The 23,207-nt window shown below is 43.4% G+C and overlaps 1 protein-coding gene across 2 annotated transcripts in view; it reads left to right on the top strand.

Moving 5' to 3' along the window:
* The window catches only part of pvalb6 (parvalbumin 6), a 35,207-nt gene that overhangs the window by 7,992 nt on the left and 4,008 nt on the right, over positions 1-23,207 (top strand). The window lies entirely within an intron of this gene.

Raw genomic sequence — 23,207 nt, 5'->3', positions numbered from 1 at the left:
TGCAAAGCACAGTGATCTTTAAACACCTCAAGTTAATGTGGAGCAACGAACTGTCGACGATATTATCCGCCCCCAAAGTGAATGACAGCTCGTCTAAATAGCAGAGATTAGGCAAGATGAGCTGTAGCTTCGGTCCTGCAGAGACGCATTCGTTGTGAACAATATCCATCAATTGCTCTTGAATGTCAAATCCCAGGCCACATCCTGCCCCTCGGGTACAAAGGCCAGAATGGTGATGGTGGCCAACTTTTCCCTCCACTTATCACTTTCTTACCAGAGTTGCCTTTCATCCGACCTTCATTTTCCAATACCCTGACTCTACGTTTCATTTAATCCGCACTCCTTATCCCCTCATCCATTCTCTCCCTTCCCCCTCCTCCATCTCTGTGTTATCGCCTGCATTGCAACTTGAATCTTGACTGAAAGTTAGGAGGATTCTGATGCTAATCCAGCCAGGGCCTTGTCCAGGTTCACATCTGAGCCAAATGTGCATCCGAACGAAACACCACTAACACAAACTGGTGTAAAAGTGTCACAAATTTGTGCGAGCTGAAGTATACAGTATATATGAGGTATTACTTGCACAACATATTATAGTAAGACAGTCTTAGGGGAAATAAAAAAACAAACAACAGAATGTCACTGTACGTTGTGATATCACACTGACTCTCGGTTTTCACTAAGCTGCAACCCTGGTGTAATAATCCACCTTTCCCTCACTGGAGTCAGTTTGATGTGTTGAGATACCTGTGGATACCAGACAAAAACTGAAACATTTTTTAGTTTTGTCTCACAGTATGTATTTGTAATAACTGTCTGTGGAGAATGAAAAAAAAAGCCTTAAACATTTTGTCTCACGGATCCATATGCAGACGGTTTCTGTGATGCACAGCAAAGAATGTAATTTGATATTACACGGAACTTTTTGAGGATGCTTGTGTGCCAAGATGCATAACAAAACGAAACAAACAACCCTATATATATATATATATATATGTATATATATTCATTCCAAACTCATATCAGTGATCTGACAGGCGAAAGCCTGCAGCAGAAGCAACACAGTGACAATGCTTCTCCAGCGTTACACTCCGTCATGAGAGCCCCTCACTTCAGTGTCACAATGCCGGGCTGAGGCACATATTATTATCAGATGGAGGCAGTGGGTTGGAGTCAGACAACGCTGCGAGGAGGCTATTTTCACTTCCATATTGCACCAGTGTGGAACAAAGACTGCGGCAGACTTTTTGTCAAGATGCGCCGGGTGCACATGTACAGTTTGTCTCCTTGCTGTGGATGCTTCAGGAAGATATAGGAGTCTCATGTACTTGACTTACTTCTGATGTGCAGAAGCTGCACATGTGAGGAGAGGAGGTTTTTGCACTTATTATGTGTACATGTGTCTCTAAGTGCAAGTGTGTGTCCTCATAGACGTTTACAGGACACTATTCACCCCTATTCACTTTCTGCACTTTTGGTCTTTCTCTTGGTGACTTTATGGGTCACAGATTTCTTTCCTCTATGTCGACGCCTCTTGCCGATTGTCTATCCTGCCGTCTTCCTGTCACTTGGTAAGAAGACTGGCCCCGGCAAACAGGCCTGAGGCAGGTCCCGAGCACTTGAGTGCACTTGAGTGCGGACCGAGCGTCAGAATGATCATGAGCGACAGAGGGGGGAGAGGGGCATGTGTTGTTCTTTGTGTACGGGCAGTCGAGGGTGTGCTCCCACTGCTGTAACTGTTGGTGCTTTTCTGCTGCAAGGTCAGCGGAGAGCAGCGCTCCCAAGCTCGCTCTGTTCTCGCAGTACTGCAGGAGCTGCTGTCAGTGACAAGAGGGTATCCGCTGCTGACCAGGCATCGCCGGCGGGGTTAGGGATACAGGGCAACCGAACACATACTGGCACAACTTTGCATCCGCGTGCGCACTCATGCGTGTGCTCATTGCTCACTCACAGGAATGCAGATTCGAATACAGATTCACATACACACACACACACACACACACACACACACACACACACACACACACACACACACACACACACACACACACACACACACACACACACACACACACACACACACACACACACACAGCATGCCACCAGTGCTCCTGTGGTTGTATTGATGAGGACTTGAGTTGCGATGTCTCCTACTCAACTAAACGCATCATTAACCAACTGTGAGTCTATATTTAGACCATCCTAAACAACCACCAGCATACTCAAGCGCAGTGCAGACATATCATTTGTCAAAATACAAATCACTTGTGTAATGAGGCACCAAATTAGATGGATGCATAACACACTGCAAGATGAATGCATGATCAGCGGCGGCTGAAGTGAGAATCTTGATCTCGAGTGAATGATTGGAGTGTGTTCTCTTACACAAGAGCATTTTGCCTTGTTGACTCAAGGTCAAATCCTCAAACAAATCTGCGGGAAATGTGGGCAAATCCCTCCCCAAATCACCTTTATGTCTAATGGATTTCACCAGTCTTCAAACTGTGACTTTAACAATCCCTCCTCTCCTCTGTGCTTCTTTTCTCCTCCCCACCTCCCATCTCCCCTCACACATCACAGACATGGTCCAGAATACAAATTGTGTTCCCCTTTCTTTATTTGGGTAGCCTATAATGCAGTATAGGACGGAGGAGAATAGGAGACGGTAGTGAACGTGTCCCGCCAAAAGAAAACGACAGGCAACAATGAGGTGGTAAAGCTGCTCCACAGACAAAAGGAGGCGGGGGGACAAAGAGAGGTATAGAGTCGGAGACGCGCTGAGAGGGAGAGAACATGGAGACACACATGAGCAGACAGGCGGAGGGGACACGAAGACAAAAGGTAAAGTGCAGATAAAGGAGGGTCCACCTGAGACCTGTTTCATAATGGATTGGAGTGTCTTCAAAGATGTGGTTCACGATTTGGTTCATCGAACCCATTGACACTATAGTACTTTATCCTCAGTGGTGGTCGAACGCTGCACACTCATTAATCAAATATTGATCAATGACTCTTTGACTTTTAACTTTAACATAGTACAAGTCATCAGGCCCCGCCTGATTCCCTGACTCTGCTTTCACAGGCTGCGTCAGATTTGGCTCTTTCTTTACAGTAAAGGGAAACAAGAGATACTGGGTACACGCCAGTGACGAATTCAAACTGAGGGTAACATTGTTATTCATCAGTATTCAGAATGTCCCAGGGACGTAGATACACAGTGGTGAACAACGGGTGGTGAATACTTTGTTTTCAGAAAAAAGAGATGAGGGATTTGTTAAGCTGGATTCATACTGACTACCTCACAACCTTCGGCATAGGTTTTGGTTTATAGGTTCATTTCACCAGTTGACTGCTGCATTTCACACCTTGCATACGACTATAAGTCAAGCTTCACATTTCACAAGTCAAAACTGTTGAAAGAATAGTGATTTGATATTGCACTGGATTAAAGTCATGAGTGGCAGATAAAAAAAAAAGAAATGAAAAAAACCCTCAGACTTTAGGTTGCACCCCCAAAACGCTGGATCTTATATTTCCCACAATGCAACTTGATATACTCTTTAAAAAAAAAAAGAAGCCCTGCCTCCTCATATGTCTTTTACCTTATTTACCTTAGATACTGTTTCAAGTCTGCTATATTTCATTATTATTACATTTCCCCCTGTGCTGCTACACTTATGTGCTGCTGTGTCGATTTTGAATTCCCCCTATCGATAAAGGTACATCTTATCTTATCTCATCTTATCTTATCTTCACATTTGTGCAGTGAAATTGACAGAGCTTGAGTGCAATTTGCCGGGATGGTGAGTGTACGTACTGCCTGCAAAACCTCAGCCCCACTTCAGTTAGTTCTCCAGGCGACTATCACATCGTGAGCGGAAAGACTTAAAAAGACTTTGTGCACGGACAAGCATCTGCCTGCAAGTGTCTCTGAGCAGGACACAAAAAAGGGGCTGTTCCTTATCGGCAAACATAAGACGTGTGACACAGAACACCGACCATGGCACTGATGAGGACGCATTCTTGACTAGGCAAAGTTGTCCTGCGCTTCTTATGGACAGAATATGCAGCGAGTCCGTCAGCGCTCATTAAAATCCACAGCAACGGGACAGCCTGCCACAGGATCTCTCCTTTTCTCAGCTGGATGGAAGGTTAAACACCGTCGATACTTTCTTCGAGCTGCGCAGGGTGGGGTGACAACGGAGAACAAAAAAGCGCATTGATTGCGAATTCTCGATCGCTGCCCTGAAGAGTTGTGTGTCCGTAAAAAACGAGCCAAGTTTCTCGTGACTCTTTCTGACCCCATTTACTCTGGGCACAAACTATTTTTTGGGCTATAGCTTTGCCCTTAGTGCCACCACAGTCACTATATACACAAACACTCCTTGGCACGGTCAACTTCTGTCCCATTTGATTTAGCGTTTTCCCTAAACAGAGCCCGGCAAAACTGGACCCCATCACTTTAAAGCAGCCGGGGGAAAAATAGGCCCTTACATCACACTGCTGTGAGCCAGTCAGGCATGACGGAGACTGCAGTATTTTCAGCTTCAGCTGGGGAGACACAAACGCACAAGCACGCACACACACACACACACACGCACGCACACACACACACACACACACACACAGACACACACACGCACATACACACGCACACACACACACTTAAGCTTGTCAGCCTTCTCTAATGTGGCGACTTGAACAAACAACGGTAAATAACAAAGACAAATAACAGTATTTAGGAATATGTATAGCAGAGATGAGAAAGCGCATGAATTATTTATCAGTGCAGTCGCAGGTGAGAGTAAAAGTTTGTTCATCGCATGAATCCATCAGTATCTGAGAAATGTACTGTATATGCATGTGGCATTTGATTTCCACGATTATACTGCGTATCTGTCATGTGTCCATGTGTGCGACACTGCATCTGTTTCATACATGAGGGAGATTTGACTCTTCTAGTCAGCACATTGTCCAGCAGTTATTCTGTGTGCGTGTGTGTGTGTGTGTGTGTGTGTCTTTTTGCATTTGCATGTGTGCTTTGCATTTGTGAAAATACCTTGAAGTCGTCTTCCTTTCATGTGCAGTACCTGCTCTGTAAGAGCACACAGGATGAGTGGTGTGTGTGTGTGTGGGTGCGTTTGTGCAGCAGTGTGGCCTTCAGGCTCTCTGTCTTGTAATGCTGAAGAATAAAACAAGAGAACAACACAGTCAAAAAGGATGTGGCAGCTCCAGAAAAGACACAGAGGAGTGAGTGCCGCTGTGAGTGACGCGCGGCCTGCAGGACAGTGACACCGATCACTGAGAACACACGCAAACAGACATTCCACCAATCAAAGTCAAGGTCATCTGTATGATTTGACTTAGATACATTCTGTTGGTGAAGTACAAGCTTCCCCATCCTGTTCTCAACATGCTCATGTTCAATTAGGTATTTATAACAAACAAAAGGCAGATAATAACACACAGATGAGATTAGATCAGCGTTAGGGGCATGAACATCGAGCGAGTTTCTATCCACAGTCTAAAGACAGGCGGATGGTTGGATGAATTGTACAGCAGCCGTGAATATTTTTGTCCCTCGTGTACTGTACAGTATGTGTCAGACCTGAGACAGACTAGAACAACTTGTCCAGGACGACACGCCTCTTGACCAGTGCATGCTGGGATCAGCTCCAGACTCCCGCAGGTAACACCGCCATCATATATGAATTTGACTCAAAAGAGAACTACTCCTGGGGATTTGCAGAGAGTCACTATTCACATTCACAGCGTGTAGATGCAAGCCAGTTGAGATTGACTGACACACACAGACACACACACACACACACGCACCAGAGATGAGGAGGGAACTGCGGGTGAAAAGTGCAACAGCTTGTCCAGAAATAGTCTGCACAGCGTTGCAGTAAATCCCACGACAAATCAATGAGCTTTGTTATGCGTTTAACATTGAATTTCTTTTTATGTCTGTAGCGAGATTGCCAGTGACATTATTCATAGTGTCACAGTGTCTCAGTTTGAAGAAGTGCTTCTATTATTACTCCCTGGAAGGTGGTTGCTCGGCCGTGTTTGCAGATTGACACACGGTACATCCAGCCCATTCTATTTCCTGCTTGGTGGAGCAAAAGAGAGGAAGAGGATATCTCAATGTTTCTTTTTTCTCAAACTTGGTTTCATTATGCCAACTGTCAGGCGCCCAGAATATGAAAAAAATGCAAATACACACTGAAACACAGGCAACTCATGCAACTAGTTAAGTACAGTTTTCTCAGGAATAGCTTCTGATTCCAGGCAGTGACACCTTGAACATTTACAATTATGAATGTGGTGAGTAAAACTGTTAAATGAAAGAGATTACAAGTGAGATATCTAATTTACTATGTCGTCATCGTTTTGCATTTTGCATTTTAAAACGTTTTATCTGCTCGGCCGTTATTGACATCATTAACATCAGGGACATTTCCAGTTGGTGATAAAAATGTTCAAACTGCATGAATCTGACCCTGAAGTCAGTCTCACACGAAAATCTATACCACACGTAACTAATTCATAAATTCTCCTCGGCGGTCGCAGATGTCTCAGTGATTTGACTATGAAATATTAGTTCTATTCAGAACCTCCCATTCAGATGCAGTAATTCTTCTGTCTTTCCCAACAAGTTATAATAGCCATTTTTTTTACAGCTCATTGAGCCCAGAGCCAAAATTATGCAAGCAGGGTTTTGGGAACTATTGATGCTGCTGTCTTTTTAATCGCCTAGATGATTTAATCCACTTGGAATGAGAAGAAGTGAGGGGGGGGGGGAGTAATGGCTTGGCAGAGGACCCGCAGTGGATGAGGAGATGGCGTGGAATAAAAATTTGTCACAGGGAGCATACAAGCCCTATAAGATTGGACAATGCTTGCTTGTTTGTTTGTGTATACATACATCTCTGCGCATGTGTGTGTTTGCTGCATATGCAGACATTATGAACAGTGACAACACTATTGTCTGAAGGAGGCATCATCGCAGAGGCTGACTGGCGAGGAGGGAAAAACAGGAGCGAGTGCTCGGAACAGAAAGGTTGGTGCAATGATGGGGATATTGGCTGCCCACTCTGTGTGTGTGTGTGTGTGTGTAAGTGTGTATGTGTGTGAGCTACATCCTGGTCCTCCTGTGGTCATCATTCAAAGAACCACACCTGCCTGGAGTGTAAGAGCCCGTCTGCTGCGGCCAAATGATCCTGCCAGAGGGGCGGGAGGGAAGGAGGAGGAGAGATAAAGGGGAGGAGGAGAGGGAATCAGGGACTCAGGGGTGATGCGCAATGTGCCAGGAGAGGAGGTTGTAGTGAGCTGCTAAAATAAAACAAAAGCGTAAATATTTGTGGAAAGACTGTTGGAAATGGGAAGAGGAGAAAGAAAGAAAGAGGTCGCGGGGACATATTGTCTCTGTAGTTTGAGGAGGATGGAGAGGAGCCACACTTACAAATGAAGGAAATTAAATAATAATAATAAAAAAAAACAAGAACAAGACTGCCAGGATGAAACCAAACTGGAATTGAAATTGGACACCAAAAAAAAGAAGAAAAGAAGAAAAGAACAGGTGGGACGCTTCACAGTGCCCAGTCTGGCCTCAGTCCCAGCGCTTAATATCTTTGGAGGTACTCTAACATCGCTCTGCTATCAAATTGATAAAAGTTAGATCCAAGGACACACCCCCCTCCATCCCTCCCTCCCTCCCAAACTCACTCAACCCAAAAAGCATCTTTCAGATTGTGTAGCTGGCCCAGAGAAACTGACGCAGTGTGTAATGATTGTGCAATATGGAGGCCATGAGGTGCCAGTGCGATTGGATTAGAATTATTCCTTAAATCGCTCCTCGTTTTCCTCCACCTCGGTAAGCGGATGGGAAATAATTAATATTGGTCTCATGTTTGCTGCTCATGTGACAAAATATCTTTGAAGATCAGGCCAAAGAATCACAAAAAAAGGGTCAGAACTTCATCTGCTTGGTATGAAGAAGCGTTCACCTCAGAGCAGCCACTTGAGATGCAAAGCCACACGTGCTCATTGAGGCGCGGCGTCTGATCACATCTCGTCTCAGCTGACTAGAGAACGGCGTGATGATGGAATGAGATAAACGAGAAAGTGATGGGACAGACAGCTGCCAGCAGCCAGCTGAGAGAGATGTTTCGCCTACAGGGAGAAAAAAGACAGAAAGGAAGAAAGGAAGAAAGAAGACAGAATCCTATGTAGCTCAGATAATCCCCTTAAAAAAATTCAGAATCCCGAGCCCTTGGGGATTCCTCAAAAATAAACTCTGGGTGATTTTGCTTAGGTAAGAAGAAGTTTACTTTTGAAGAGCAACTTCAATAATTTCAAAACATGACTTCAGGAGGTCGGGCTGTACACAGGATTTAAGAGGAGGAGCAAAAGATGATGTGAGAGAGTCGTGAACAGCTTCTCCCATCAGAGCTGCTAAATCTCCTCGGTGATGGAGGGGACAGCGGTCTTGTGCTATCCGCTCCCTTTCACCACCTTTCAAATCTCTGCTCTCTGTGTCTTCTACATCAACTCCCCTCCTGCACCCCCACCTCCAGAACCACTTGCCTCTCTTAATTACTGCCCCCCCCCCACGCTCGTCTCCTCACCTATCTCATCTGTCGCATCTGATTCCACCTTTTATTGGCAGGACCGGTTTGAGAACCACTACTGTGTGTGTGTGCGTGTGTGTGCATGTGTGTGTGTGTGTGTGTGTGTGCGTGTGTGTGTGTGTGTGTGTGCGTGTTTGTGTGTGTGTGTGTCTGCGCGCGTGGCAGCTTCTATTAATGTTGCAGAGCAGGCAAGGAAAATGGGCAAACTGCTGTGGAATAGATGATTAACCAAATCCTGGCGAGGGGACGAGAGGTTTAAGCACCTCTTTCCTACTCTTTCTATCATTCACTCCCTTTGTTTCCTTCACTCTCTCTCTCTCTCTCTCTCTCTCTCTCTCTCTCTTTCACATATCATCTTATCAGATCTGCAGTCCTTTAATCTGTTTTTGTTCTGCGAGATGACTGAAGAGAAGGATCTCTGCACTGTACAGAGGGAAGCTATTGTACACCCTGCAGTGCGCGGGCACACACGCACACGCGCACACGCACACACACACACACGCACACACACACACACACACACACACACACACATAAACACTACACTACACAAAAGGCTGTGTGGAGGCCGACACACACACGTGGAAAGTCTAAAATTTGATGCAGGCCGTTGAGCGCTGACTACATGGGTGCAGCAGCTCCCCTTGATAACAACAAAAGTCAAAGTATTAAACATTTTGTGAGTTAGTAAGAGACATACACATACACACACACACACACACACACACACACTTCCTCTATAAAACTTGATGGTCAGTGAAACGACTGGTTCTCTCCCACAGTACTGTTGCACTTCAGGCTACAGAATAATGGATTCCACCACTGATGATGTTCACTGCTCAACCAACACAACAGGCCACAGCACTAACAAATCCCACTCGAGCACATGTTCATATATACATGTAAACATACCTACACAAACACTTGAATTTGACCCCTACGCTGCTCAAAACACAGTCAGGTCCGAATTGTGGATAATATGCTTTATGTAATGCTCCCCCAGGGCTGACAGCAGCTACTGAGTTAATGCACATCGACATCGGGAGCAGTGACTGTCACTGGATGGCCACTCACTGTGCATTTTATATTCATGTGTGTAGGCTTCACATGGACAATCGAAGTGCAGCAGGTAGCAGGTCAGAGAGGTTAATGTAGGGGGAATAATAACTGGTGAGTCATGAGCTTGCGAGGGGAGGGGAGGAGTGTCAAAAGGTAAGCCAGAGGCAGACAGAGTCACATTTGGTGGAGGCTGTTTGATCCAAAGCAAACGCTGCATGAGAGCATGCGTAAGGAAACTTAAGACGAAACTGAATCCTGAGGCTGTTAGGTTATCTATTTTTTTTTCCAAAGAGGAGCACTAACAAAACAGTTTCTAGAACAACTCTTCTCTTCTCTCTCTCTCTTCTCTTCTGTAAAACTCAATTACATTTCCAAGTGCTCTCCATTAGCTGTAACATTGATAGAATCAACACTCACCACTTTGTATGGCTTTATACATGCATACATCCTCCGACTGTACAAGCACCAAAAACCAATTCTAATGTTAGCTATTGTATTTTTCTGCGACAAAAGAACCTAGTTTGCAGTGATGAAAAACTGGACACAAACTGGATTAGTTGCCAGGACAAATGGCTTTAACAATAAAGGTAAAATGTTGGTTTCCAACAAGCAGGTTACAGAAGACCACAGTAAAGAGGTTTGCATTAAAGAGGTTAAAAATGTTGTTGCCTGCGAAGATGTTCCAACCACTGTTTGGATTGAACTAAACACTAACTTAATATTTGGTCTTTACCAACTAATATTCTAAAATCCAGGATGACACAGGCGAGTCTCTGTGAGTGGTGTTTTAGTATCTCGTGGGATCTTGCAGAGACGACAATCCCCTCAAAAGATTCATGAGGGCCCGTTTCCCTGCGAACTCATGAATGATGCAGTTTGTTCCGAGGCCTGGCGACAACTCACTCAAACGGCTCAATTATAACTGCGCTCGCCACTATCTCGTCCATAAAATGCACTGCAGCCAGTCGTGGGTGAACCTCGTTTTTAATCCGGGGAATTACAATGGAACCAATTCCTCTTTTTGCAGGGCATGAATTTAAACCTGGTGTGACATTCTCTCCTCACAATTAGATAAGACAACGTGGCTTTTCTGAAGTCCACAGAATAAAAAAAAAGGGACTTCAATAAACTATATGTACAGTCGCTGCTGCGGCACGCAATGACAACCAGTGGCTCAAAGTGCAGGTTGAATGAGTTGTATCTAATCAGATCACAGTGTGATTGTAGGTGTGCGCTCAGTAGGGCTTAAAAGTCGTGCTGCCAATGGGACGTCAGCAGGGAGCAGTTCGATGCACATGAGATAACCGCACATTAACTTGACTTAATTATAGCGTCTCTCTCTAGTGTCCCATCTCCTCCCTCTCTGCATCACACATTACACTGAAGGTTATGCTGTTCAGATTTTGTTGAAACAGATATGTAGGGACGTCGCTACAACATCCGAGGATGTAGATTGTGGTGCTGTTTGAATATGTTGGGTTACAGGGACTGTCCACTTTTCTTGGAAGGTGGGTTAAATAACACAAACGCAAATCTCTGAGCCGGTGTTAGCTATCTAATGTCGGGACCTCAGGGGGTTTTTTTCTCGCTCTTCGCAAATGTGCATCTAAAAAAAAAAACATAAACTCAAAATGTTGCTGAGGGAACTCTGAACCCCCGGCAAACTTTGCTAACACTAACCTTTATCTCTCACAACTAAACCTTTAGTCATCTAGGTATGTTCACAAGTGCACACACATAAATTACCTCAGAGTTAAACTGAAGACACACTCGCACTCCAATTACACATACACTACCCTTATTAAAGGCCCACACGAATGCATTACGTTCAGCGTTTAATCGATTGATGGATAATGGTTCTGTCCTGCAGACTGGACGTGTTGTCTAGAAGAAGAGCGAGTCCTTGACTGAAATTAGATTTTAATTGCAATGCGTCTAGCCAGTTAGCAGAATGGGTTTTAACGGACCATTCACTCAGGAAACTTCTATTGTCCATAAAGAGCAAATGTAAATCTGACATCTGCAGGGTGAGGGTGGAGAGCAGGCGCTGCTCTCTTCACGAACGCCGGCCGCGCTACTGCTGTGATGTTTGCATAATGTGCCGCATTCTGTACAGTGCGGGGATACCAAGTCGCCCTTGGATTAACAAAGGTGCACATGAACGTCATGCCGTCTGTGACACACGGTCTGTGTCGGTTATTATCATAATGTGCAGCTGTGGCCATGTGCCACTGCTGTGATTCAAGCTGGAGAGGATTTAAGTGTGGGATTATCTTCACACACTTTCTCTTTTCCATCGCCTGACATAAGTGATTTGTTGGAATTCAGCAGACCTTATACTGCTCTCCCCCTACACATGCCACAGCAAACACATTTCCGTGTGCACATTGAATTTCAAGGTCACAACGTGCATGTGTGTGGAGCGAACTGTGTGTGTGTGTGTGTGTGTGTGTGTGTGTGCTGTAAGTCTCCGCATTAGACAGAGCGACTCCTTCTCTTGCTTGTGAAGATACATTGATTTTTCTAGTCACACAAAATGTTCAATTAGGCCACTAATCAGACCGTGTATGTTCTGAAGTCCAAACAGATAACTGTTCCCCACACCAGAAGTTGTTTAATGGGAGGTATGAACCATAACTCAATCTCAATTTGTTTACAGTTTCTGTTTCCGCCTGTGTGTGTGTGTGCGTGTGTGTGTGTGCGTGTGTGTGTGTGTGCGTGTGTGTGCGTGTGTGTGTGTGTGTACAAAATAACTCAAAAAGGCATGGATGGATTTTCACCAAACTTGGAATTTTACTTGGGAGAGTATCTCCAGATGATAACTTTTGGAGCTGATTGGTGGTGTGGGGTGTTGGGGTGACGGTGGCATGCAGGGGGACAACACTTGCTCCCAGTATGCTCTTAAAAAGCAGGGCTGGTTATAAGGCGAAGTTTGCCTGCATGCTCAGAGCTTGCCGCGTGAACGTGCACAGCGAGATCAGTATGTACTGAGTTTTTGCTGAATCCTGTCTGCCTTCCGAGGACGGTAAAACTTTATGGATGTTTTAATGGACCACCGACACAGGCGAGATTTCTCCCAGTGCTGCCAAATGGTCAGTGTGTGTGTGTGTGTGTGTGTGTGTGTGTGAGTGAGAGAGAGAGAGAGAAAGAGCTCTACAATGCAGCAACAGTTCTGAAAACTAAGTTGTAAGATACTTAAATGATATGTAAAAAAAACCGATAGCATCATTATAAAACTCTGGTTGGACAAATATGTTTAGTGTAAACATAGTAATTTTTAGGAAATGCACTCACAGGGTATTCATCAGCTCTCCAATGCTTTTCATTATCTCTTCATAGCCCCCTCCATTTCCAATCTTCTCTGCTTTACCTCCCACTTTATTATCTTCTGCTGTTCCTGTTGATGTGTGTGGAACCCAGCCCTTGCCCAGTTTTCAAGTTGGTTGAAAACTTTCTAAACATTAAAAGATACGGCTAAAAACTTTTGTCCCTCTTTCTTCTGGCGTTGACTCACCACTGGCTCGTATCTGGGCGCTTGAAACCCAAGAACCCAGTCTCAGCTATTCCCAGACACATGTTGTCTGGGTTCACACCATTTCTGCCAGCCAGGACCAGCACCAAAACAATTGCACCGTATCTGTCACGTAGACACTGATGGTGAAGACACCACAGATGACAACAACGACAACACCCAGGACCCCTCGCGGCTCGGAGATCCAACACCAGCCCGGGGGATTTTACAATCTGCCCGGACCAATGGACGGACGCAGAGATGGATGGATGACTGTCTCCTGTTGCCACACTCATACGTCTTCCCTCCTAAATCACATCCAACAAATCCTCTTTTTCCTGCGAGCAGCCTTCTGACTCCTCCGTTTGCCCTCCATCATGTTATCTCCTCTCTGTCCGGGCATCATTCCTCTGCGTGTGTCGAGGCAGGTCAGTCATTCTTTCTGCCTTTTCGAAGCCTTGCCCTGGTATCTTTGTACTTCTGACAGCGGGTGTGCGCCTGGCCAGTATCTGCGTGGCCCTGCAGCGAGGACTGTGGCTTTGTATCAAAATGTGCCTGACGTGTCAATGTGTCTTCACATGAGCTGATTATTCTCAGTGAGTGGGTAAGTGTCACCAATATTTGTCTAGATGGCTTGGTATTTAAACAGAGAAAGAACAATGATTAAGCGAGGGGAATCCTGTTGCACGAGCATCGGGCAGACAGCAGAGGAGATTGGATTGGATTTCCTATTAACTGGTGAATTAGTCCTCTCCGATCTCATTCTCTCTTTGCTGTCAACAGCCCCCCCCCCAACCCACCCCAAACAGCCCCCCCCCCCCCCCACCCCGCTGCCTATCTATGCCATCTTTTCCATTTTTCTTATATTCTCATATTCTCTCTCATTTCATCCATCTTGTCATGTTTCCTTCGCCGATCGCAGTCTACGCGTTGTTGTTGTTCTTTTCATGGTGCACTTTTCAGTGTGAGAGAGACAAATGGAAAAATAAAGCCACTGAGACACAGTAATGCGATGGTGCATGTGGAGGGAAAAAAAGATGTTGCTGTATAATGAATCCATTCTCTGTCATGATAGCTGTTGGACACATTTGTACAACAAGTGTACAATTTTCTTCAACTTACCCCAATGTTTTATGGATTTTATTTTCCTTGCAATATCTGGCACAACACATAGAGTTGATTTGCTGGTGGAATAATATTTAATGTTTCCCTCACATCAGTATTGGCATGGTGAAACATCCCCAAATGGCCCATGACATTATTAAAGTACAAGCGCCACATCCAAATCATAAGAGCATGCTGCTTTTTGCTTCAAGAGCTCTCGTTCCCGTGAGATATACCAACAGTACACTGTGTCTACTTCAGCATTTTTTCCACACAATCTTTATTTGCTATCGTGTCTCTCTCCGTCTATCACGTCTGTGTCTATCAAGCATGCCGCTTCAATGAAACATTATCTGAAAGCAAAACCTTGTGGGGGAAAATAAAAGAGGCTGATGGTGGCAATTTCTTCTAACTGCATCATTTGATCAGATGTGGGGACAAGGCCTGTCTGCTGCGGGGAGACAACCGGCTCAGTGCTGAGGACAACGGAAGTCCGAAAGACCTGCAATCTCAGGTGTCATTAATATGCAATTCAAGCGTTTAGCAGATGTTCTCATCCATTAAGGGAGAAACTACTGTGTGTTTAGACAGGGGGAGTATAGTCTGGCGGTTGTGTACTATGAAAAAAATAGATTTAATGTGTAATTGAGTGAAAAAAAAACATAAAATGATGCAATATGCTTTCTTCAATGAAGCAGGATCTGATTCAAAATATGCACGATGCATTTCCTTTAAATCTTACAATAAGGAGTCGTCTAAATTTCAGTAAATAGTGCAAAACTAAAGCTGTCATCGACACGCCCACCCGCTCGCTGAGAATTTTCTGTTGTATTCTCACATGGGCTAACTCGGACATTTTCCGGAAATGTTACAATGGGGCTGGCAGGAACAGTTATGGAAAATGCGCGGACATTTGCGTTCTCACATGCATCGCCTCCAGAAAGGTTTCAGGTTCATAACTGGCCTTTAGAGCAGTGCCTGAAAGCATCTCAACAGGTTATTTGTGGGGAAGCTGTTGAGCTTAAAGGCAGAGCAGGGATGAACTTGTGGTAATAGATGACTCTGCTTTCTTGAGTTTAAGTAGTGTGACCATACAGACTGAGGGACCACTTAGCATGGATCATAAAACATTAACGAATGCTTAACAAACAAAATGTGGGGAAAAACACATGGCTGGGAACACAGTGTGTGCTTCCGTCTGTCTCTCTCTGCTGTACCTTCAAACCGGTTCACAACGTGTCTGCATTACGTCGGCTTACCTGGACTCCTGAAGGTTCAGAGGCACGTCTCTCTCCTGTGACGTGCCTTCTCTTGTTATCGTCTGTTCTCTCTTCTCTGTCCTCCCTGGAATTCTTCCTCGTGCTCTGTTTTATCCTCTTCACTCGTCCCAAGAATAACTTCCTTTTGATCTGTGTTCCGGGATTAAACAGGAATTAACGTAAACGTAATCTAAAGTTTTTACTCTAGACTGAAAAAAAAGGCAGATCAGAAGTTTGTACAGTATCGTATGTCGGAAGAAGGCAATGAAAAATGTTTATGAGGAGCGCTCAAGAGTTTTTTGAATGAGCAGTGCTTATTTGTGTGATTGAAGATTGATCTGGTGATGGTTTGCTTTAGCCCCGACGGAATAGCAACACATTTAGACTATTAATGTACTGGTAAGGGAAGGTGCGGATTTCCACATTTATATGCCAGTCAGCACAGTCAATGAACTCACATTACCCTTTTGAAACAACCTCAAAAGAAAACTCCTCACACGTCTCATGAGTAATCACACCAACCAAAAGTCCCTTTAATGACAGCGTTGCACAGATAATCAGATAATCTAAAGCAGTGGGTCAACTGGGTCTCAAATTCTGATGCTGCTCGACTCAGAGGAGCATGTGTTGATCATTAAGTGTGTGCTGTTGCGTTTGCCAAGGGAATAGAAAAAACATAGTCTATGCAGGTTTCCATTTTGTCTCCGGCAGCCACCCCTAATGGTTTTCTTTATCAGGCCATATCTATGCAGGGTTATTTCTCTGTCCCATTTTACTCTCTCATTCCCAACCTCCACCTGTGTCCATGCACCATCTAACATCCGTCTCATTCCTTTCTTTTTGCTTTTCTCTTTTGCTCCGTGTGCATTGCTCTTCTAATTTTATTCTCTTTCATCACACACATCCATCACCCACCCGGCATCGCTTGTCACAACGCCATCAGCCCCTCCTCTCATTCCCTCCTTCTTTACTGCCCCCCTGCCGAGCCCCTTGTCAGACCTGCAAGTGACACACGAGCACATCGCGGGATCAAGCAAAACCCAGAGAAAGTGATGAATTAAAGAGGATTCAGTGGGTGGGGGACGAACACTTGTAACAAGGCTGCATCAAAATTAGACCAGAGTGGTTGAGGGAGAGATGAAATAGAAAGCTTTTCTGACTTTTAGGAGAAGGTTTTTCAATTGGACTGGGAGTTATGTCCCAGTACAGATTAACCAAGGGCAGTGGAGAGACAGAGGGAAAAGAGAGAGAGAGAGAGAGAGTCAAAGGCAAGTTTCATAATTCTCGGTAGAGCAACAAGATGTGAATAAGATGTGAATAACCGAAAAGGTCATTTGTCAGCACCAACCAAATAAATATGCCCTTTGAAGTTATACTTCTTATGTTTTGTTGTGGTTTATTTGGGGATGCCTGTGGCTACTATTGGGAAATGCAGGTTCAGAGATAATTACAATGAGCACCACTTCATAGAGATATACTGTCAATACATTCAATGTCGCTGACACAATATTGACCATATGTAGGATCACAAATTGGTTTCCATCACATGAAAAAACATTGTACAAATGACCTATCCTGTTGTTTTCCTGGTGACAATGATTTTCAGTGACAGGACAGTCACTGCACTACTACTAAGAGCTTCTACAAAACCTTTCACGATTATGCTACAAAGATAATGAAGCTTGGCACTTTTCAAATTGATTCTCTCTCGAAAGAAACACCCAATATCAATAAGAGTTCCATCACATAATTGATAGCTGCCTCATAAATACACTGCCTTGACAGTAACTGAGACAATAACACCTGTTGTTGGAAGCCGTTCCACACCGGAGGACACTGATCCCTGTTTCAGTGTCTCATAAACACTCTCACCACACCCCACACTCTACTGCACACAAACATTTTCATCACGTGCACAGAGAACTTAGAATTCGTGAATCCATCCCTCCCAAAAAATTGTTTATGGCTATCACGTACAGTCGGTACCGCTTAAGTCTTGTATTGGCCTCTAGCGATTAAAGCTACCTAAAGGTCAGTGTAAGAGGTTCTTCAGTAATGCCACTGGTGGAAGCAGCTGATCCTTGCCATGACTTATAATCACTGCACTTCTATAAGTGAGCCTCGGGGAGGATTCCGGGGCAGGGCGTGCTGCACTGTCACAGATGGGATGTGTCGCCTGCCGATGCCTGAGTGTTTTATCATTGGTGTTAGCAATGAGGCGCAATGGGGAGCAATAGTGCAGGCTATTTGTCTGCAAAGTTACAATGTCCTGCATGGTGGATCATAAATGTCACCTGGACCTAGCTCTGTCCTTCCTGGTCTAGTCTATTGATTTCAAATAATTATTCACAAAGGTTCAGTTTGATTCAACCTACATTAGTAAGCATGGTTCCACGTTCCAAGCAAAAAGCAGCAGCGTAGTCTAGCTTTTAACAGGAAAGCGAGACAAACCTAACTAGATTCAATGGTTTGCAGTCCCGCAGCCCTGGCCAACATTACTTTAAATAGACATACAGGCAAAAAAACATTGCTTTAACTGTGTTAAAATACAAGTATAATGTAGTAGTAAGTTTGATAGGTTGGTTGTCAAACAGTGTTATAACTAGTGAGAATGCTGACTTTTTGTAAATCCAGCCAAATACACATTATTTGCACAAAATCAAGTCAAATTACATTTTCAGCCACCACAGTGGAATGAATGATGAAAAGCTTATTACTCTCTTATTTCAAATAAGAAGCCTGCTTTTGTCCACTTTCTGTAAGTAAGTAAGAGACATGCTCAATGGTATTTTGCTTTTTGATTTTAGGAAATAAGAAAAAAGAGGATTTAGATTACTTACACCATACATGTTTTAGATTAGGGATGGTAATATAAGAGGTAACGATGGGTGTGCTCGGGGCCTTATCATTTGTCATTGATGATGCAGTGTCTATAAGGAGGGAACTGCGGATGAGAATTAAAGGTGTAAGAGAAGAAAGACAGTGAGAGGCAAAGAGAAAGAAAAGGGTAGAGATTTGATCAGAGGGGGATTAGAGGAAAGATCGAGGTCCCATGGGTGAGAGATGCAAGAAAATTAGGTGGAGAAATCGAATGGCTGGAAGGAGGAAGGAAGGAGGTTTGGACGAAGGGAGGAGCGAGAAAGCATGACCATAAGAAACGAAGCCTGGCTGTCATGAGAGGTGGAGGTGTAGGATTATTAATAGTACTGTTTGATTAATACGAGTGCAGTCAGGAAAGTGATACAGGTGGGTGTAAAGGCCTAACATTACTGACCCCATGTTGAACTGGGCTCCTGTATAAATGTAATGTAAATGTAATGTATTTGCCTTTCCCAGCCTACCTATGACAAAGCACAAACATGGACGTTAATCTCGAATGGTTGATATTGACACTATAGTAGAACTCGGGGTTGCCTTGTGAACAATTGCAGTGATAGATGTAACTAATAAAAAAGGTAATAGGTGGAGAAAGGTGTGAAGAAATGTAATTTACCTTCTTTTCACAGGCTCCTCTGTGGAGTGAGATTAGATCCAGATACAAAGACAGTATATCAACAAGGTAATTACTTTCTGAAAGCAACGATTTGCTGCCAAAATAGGAGGCACGGGGCACTATTTTACTGAAGTGCTTACTTGTGATAACTTTCAAGGTCAAATTTTAATTAAACCAAATGAGATTGAATACAGTTTCATGTCCATGCTGCAGGATAACGTAACTTTGTCAAAATGCTGATCCAGGGAAATACTCAAAGTTCTACTTGATACTACTTGATAGTGCCCTGATAGTGTGGTTGATGGCCGATTTTAAGAACAGCATCTACTCACACAGTAATTGCATTGTGAACCATGGATATTTATTGACAGAAGAATTTCTTATGTAGATGTGGCCTCAGTTAATTAATGAGGAGAGTGCATTATGTTTTGTTTGTGTGTCACAGTGAAATATGTATGCCTCTTACCAATCTTAATGATGGTGCTTTGAATGGCAGATTAAATGGAATTTACATATTTAATGTGTTTGATAATATTTTATGCAAATATGTAGAGAGTCTGAATGCTTATGATTGTTTTTATCTCATATGTGTTTTGCAAAGTCATCCCGTCAGAGTTTGTGCCTTTATTAGTTTATGGATATAAGAAGTGTAGTTATGGCAACCCGTCATGCATGTAATATGCTCACACATATAATAACCATGGAAGTGACACGACAGGACTAACTGTAACATACAGCGACTATAACTTAATGAATTACCTTGAAATTCATGGTTTCCAGAGGAGGAATCCTAATTTGTGGGGTTAAGCTATCCTGTCCTGTTCCCGCTAGAAGTTTAGACAGTGGACAGTGGTGATAACCGCCAGATGATTCCCAGGCCTCGGCACTACTCTTATCGAATCCATTCTTTGGTTGTGTGTTTGTGTGCGCACATGTGTATTTGTTTTTGAGTGTACACCATTGTATTTTTCTCTCCCTATTGGCAGATCTATAAAATCAGAAGACAATGTAATGCACACTGAAAAGATAGCTCTGGTCACATTCAACCATCGAGCTTGTAGATCAACTGTGCGGATCAGTGGCAGCTTTTAAAGAAGTAGAACATCACTAGGGCCTTGTGATGGCCTGTTAGCCTGTTTTATATTCTTCAGATTTATTGTGCAACTGCAGTAGCTGGGTCCCTCTGCCCACTGTTGTGAAATTCAGAAGAGCTACTTCCTTATGAAAATATAGTCCCCTGACCAATCTTTACTATGTTCAAGCAAAGTTCAAAAGGTAAATATAAGGAAGTGGTAAAGGACTAATGTAATGAGGTTCTGATTTTACATGATGACATTCTTTTCTTTGGTTCTTATCTTATGTTTTCACATCATGGATTACAGTTTTAACTCATCAAATGAATCCGCTTTTTATTGTGATCACCAGATTTCAGACTCTGACCGTCCCATCACGACTATAAGCTACTGACAGTCATCTCTCAATCTTTCAATATTATGCGCTGAAAACATCATGAACCAGCCATAATGCAGTTGTTGAATCTTATATTTTACGTATGACTAGGCAAAAGACTTACCTGCATTCCTTTATTTCACAGAAGCGTGTTTTGTGGCATCAGCACGGTCTTCATGCACAGTCACAAAAGTCACATGCCTGAGAATAACCTTGAGTCATCCACAGCAAAGGAAATCACAATACTGGTGTCATTGGTAAAAAAAAAGAAAAAAAACTAGCAGAAGCAACAGCGATGATTCCACAAAACAATGTTCATTATTCAGTGTCTCGTTGCAGCACACAGCCGCGTTGAAGAGAAACACTCCGCACAAAATACCATTAAAGCCTGTTTCTGAGGAGGACACAAGTTCACTTCCAGTTCACAAACTGAATGCAATGATACAGAAGAAGAATATTATTCTGCGGTATCACTCGTTTCCCCTTCCCTACAACTTGCTCAATCTCTAAAACATACTTACACATACTCGTCTCAGACAAATACACACACACACAAACACACACACATTGGTTTAATGAGCACACGGGGCTCAGGTTTCTTGAAATGCATGTACATCCTTCTTTAAGCCTTCCACTTCTTCACCCTGGCCTTCTTGGTACCTCATTAACACTTGCATGCACACACTCACACTCACACACACACACACACACACACACACACACACACACACACACACACACACACACACACACACACACACACACACACACTCATGCAGCTGTTAGACTTGAGTTGGCAGTCTTTTGGCATATTTGGGACTTTCCACTAAGGAAACCCTTGTTTCAAAGGTCACACGTCGAACTCTTGTTGGACGACCACATATTGTCGAGTATTGATGTCAGAATTAAAATAAAGACATCCAGTTCAATCCAGGGAAACACTTAGCAAAGATAGTGGTTATTGACAATGACAACAACTGAACGATATAGGTGCATTATACTAGCACCGCAGTGCAGCAGATATCCTTGATGGAATCTGATTGATAATCATATCACAGCAACTTAAATTCAGATGGGAATTTCAAGAGAAGATATTGATATAGTTATTGCTATTTTGAAAGTTAAAGAACATTATTTGTTGCGATTAGACTGAACCATCTTAAACCCTAAACCAACAAAATGATGTCTGAAGGTTGAATCATGTTTGTTTTCCAGAGGGATCAATTGTAGAAACCCTTGAAGCCTGAACACCAATAAATATCAGAATATGAGAACAATCAAAACTCTAAGGCTTCACTTCAGAAAATCAATACATTTTTAATCAGTCGATGATACGGTAGTACATATCAACTGATAAAAAAATACATTACTTTAACTTTTTTACTAACTATTGAGATATTCGATATCGTCCCTCTAGGTTATTTACTTATTAACAGAAATCCATACCCGTGTCAACATGGTCAAACCACAATTGTCCTCATTTGCACAATTGTTCAATCTCAAATCGCTCCTGCTTTGTGCATATGGAAACAAAGTTTTGACGAACGCATTTACTAAATTAATATATAATATTCCACAGCTCATTGTCAGTCTGATAGCAAGCACACGTAATGATTTCTTGATTTCTCTGAGTTGATCCTCTTGACCAGGACCAGCTCAACACTGCTCCTAGTTAGTGGCAGTTTCACTGTGACACTTACTGTATACAAAAAAATGATGTAGACTGGGCTGGCCAAATCATACAAATCACCATTATTATGTTATATCACTGGTATCAGTCGTCTAATCTAAATGATGGTGAAATAAGGAATAATAATGTTGAACAGTTTCTAGAGGAAAACGCAAAACGTAAATGAAGCTGAATGATATTCTGCTGCACAGGGCCTCGATCCGTATTGAGGAATTTGACGAGGAGAAATCTAAGCATCTGCAGAGAATGACATGAGATCAGCACGAGCACAACTGGTCTTTACGTTTTTCCTTTAAATAAATCAATGGCTGTCTTCATACAGTTCCACTGGCAGCATGTTGACTGAGATACCTCAGTGAATCGATCTTATCCTCCTCATTTCGCGGGGGAATTGTTTCTTCTCCCCTCGGACACCTTTGTGCTTAAAGGTCAGTGAGGGAGGCTGTACTTTTACAATGATGAAAGACTGGATGTGTGGCCACACAAGTTGAGCAGTGTCCAGTATCGATCTGTATGTGCGGCAGTGTGCCAGAGAAGTAGATAACACAAGGCTCATACATCACTGAAGCTGAGCGTGACACCAGTTGGGGGGGGGGGAAATAAATAAATATATATATCAGTCATTATGACTATGTTTGGCATCAACCATTTATGATTTACATATCGATTTTCCCCACACTATGGTAAAAAATCATAAAATTTGTTATTGTAGATATTTGCAATCCCCTAGTGGTTCCAGGTGGTACTAATGTTTGGTCACCGCCGTTAAGGAGCTGCAGTAGCAAGGCGCCGGTTAGGACGCAGAGTTTTCCTCCTGGGGAAGTTGTCAACAACACTTTGTAGATAGACAGAAGTTTGTACACTGAAGCTCCTACTCCTCATGGCTAACTCAACGGCAGTATCCCGGCTACTGTCCAAAGCAGAAAACAACCGTAAAAATCCCAATTTGAGTTAAACTTCTGGTAGTATGAATAAGAAGGCTGGTTGTGTTACTTACTGATCCAGTAGA

Source organism: Scophthalmus maximus, chromosome 17 (assembly GCF_022379125.1).
Source record: "Scophthalmus maximus strain ysfricsl-2021 chromosome 17, ASM2237912v1, whole genome shotgun sequence".
NCBI classification, from domain to species: Eukaryota; Metazoa; Chordata; class Actinopteri; order Pleuronectiformes; family Scophthalmidae; genus Scophthalmus; species Scophthalmus maximus.
The sequence above is the reverse complement of the archived record's forward strand: the minus strand, read 5'-3'. Positions and strand labels throughout refer to the sequence as shown.